Source organism: Lactuca serriola, chromosome 3, assembly GCF_051521515.1.
Source record: "Lactuca serriola cultivar US96UC23 chromosome 3, Lser_US96UC23_V15, whole genome shotgun sequence".
NCBI classification, from domain to species: Eukaryota; Viridiplantae; Streptophyta; class Magnoliopsida; order Asterales; family Asteraceae; genus Lactuca; species Lactuca serriola.
In genome coordinates this window covers 25,175,550-25,176,760 of record NC_136410.1, presented here as the reverse complement: position 1 = coordinate 25,176,760, position 1,211 = coordinate 25,175,550, and the positions used below count along the sequence as shown (strand labels likewise).

The window sequence follows — 1,211 nt, the reverse complement described above, 5'->3', positions numbered from 1 at the left end:
GAAAGATGAAGAATATGAAAGGGTAAGTTCCTAACCAAATGAATTTAGATAAGCATTTGTAATTGACGACACCATTTTTTTGTATCTAATTTTGGTTTGTGATTCTTGGATTACGTTTCGCCACACAAAATTTAGTAACATATTTATTTACCATTTGAGTATTGGAAATTATCTAATGAACGTGTACAAATGGTTTAAACCAGTTTAATTTACGTAACTTATAAATTTAGAAATAATACAAAAACACAAAGGGGTGGTGGCGCAGTTGGCTAGCGCGTAGGTCTCATAGCTACTGAGTGATCCTGAGGTCGAGAGTTCGAGCCTCTCTCACCCCATTGTTTTTTTATTTTGTTTTTTTTCGTTTATCCTTAACTACAAGACATGTAATAAGTTAATAAGGCAGTAGACAAATCGGCCTATTAGCTCAGTTGGTTAGAGCGTCGTGCTAATAACGCGAAGGTCGCAGGTTCGAAACCTGCATGGGCCAATTTTTATAAATTTGTTCAGAATTAATCTTTTTTGAAACTGTTTTCACTATTTTATCCCCAGGCCTATATAACCAAGAGCCCAACATTTTATGGGCGATATTTGTTTACTCGGAAGAGTGGATGAAGGTGTGGTAGCTGTTTTTTTAAGAAAAGAAAGATGAAGAATGAGTTTTAAGGTTAGTGGGTGAGTGGATTAGGAAGATGGTGGAATAGGGTTAGGTGTTTGTTTTTATTAATAAAGGATTCTATTAAAACTAAAAAAGAATAAAGAATAATAAGAAAAACCTAATCATGGGTTAAATCATAATTGTCAACAAGGAATAAAACCACATGGACCCATCATGTAGCATTTTTGATAGTTTTACTTTATCGGTTTGTTTTGGCTAAGAACAGACCGACCGCTTTTTCTCTTGTTTTTGTTTTTATGAACTAAAATATCAATATTAGAAAACATAGGTTTATAACTAGTGCATCTTAAAAGCGAAACTGAAACAATTCATACACCAGGAGCATAATGACAATCATGTAGTGTATGAATGAGACCATTTATCTCATAGCTTTTGATGACCTCAACGGGTGCCCATGTATTGTTTCCAATGAACAAGTTCAATTAATAGCCTCGTTTTAGATTCATGTTTTTCTCTAAATCCATGCACATTGTAACAAATGTTGTTAGGAGGAATTAGGGTTTATGTTGGAGATACTCCTTGGATCGTGTGAACA

The 1,211-nt window shown here is 34.1% G+C and overlaps 2 non-coding genes across 2 annotated transcripts; both read left to right on the top strand.

The window, feature by feature from the left end:
* Positions 1-250: 250 nt before the first annotated feature.
* Positions 251-335, top strand: TRNAM-CAU (transfer RNA methionine (anticodon CAU)). Its single transcript is given in 2 exon segments — positions 251-288; positions 300-335. It is a non-coding gene; the product is annotated as a tRNA-Met (tRNA).
* A 78-nt stretch (positions 336-413) lies between these two features.
* Positions 414-487, top strand: TRNAI-AAU (transfer RNA isoleucine (anticodon AAU)). The gene has a single exon. It is a non-coding gene; the product is annotated as a tRNA-Ile (tRNA).
* The last annotated feature ends 724 nt before the right edge of the window (positions 488-1,211 follow it).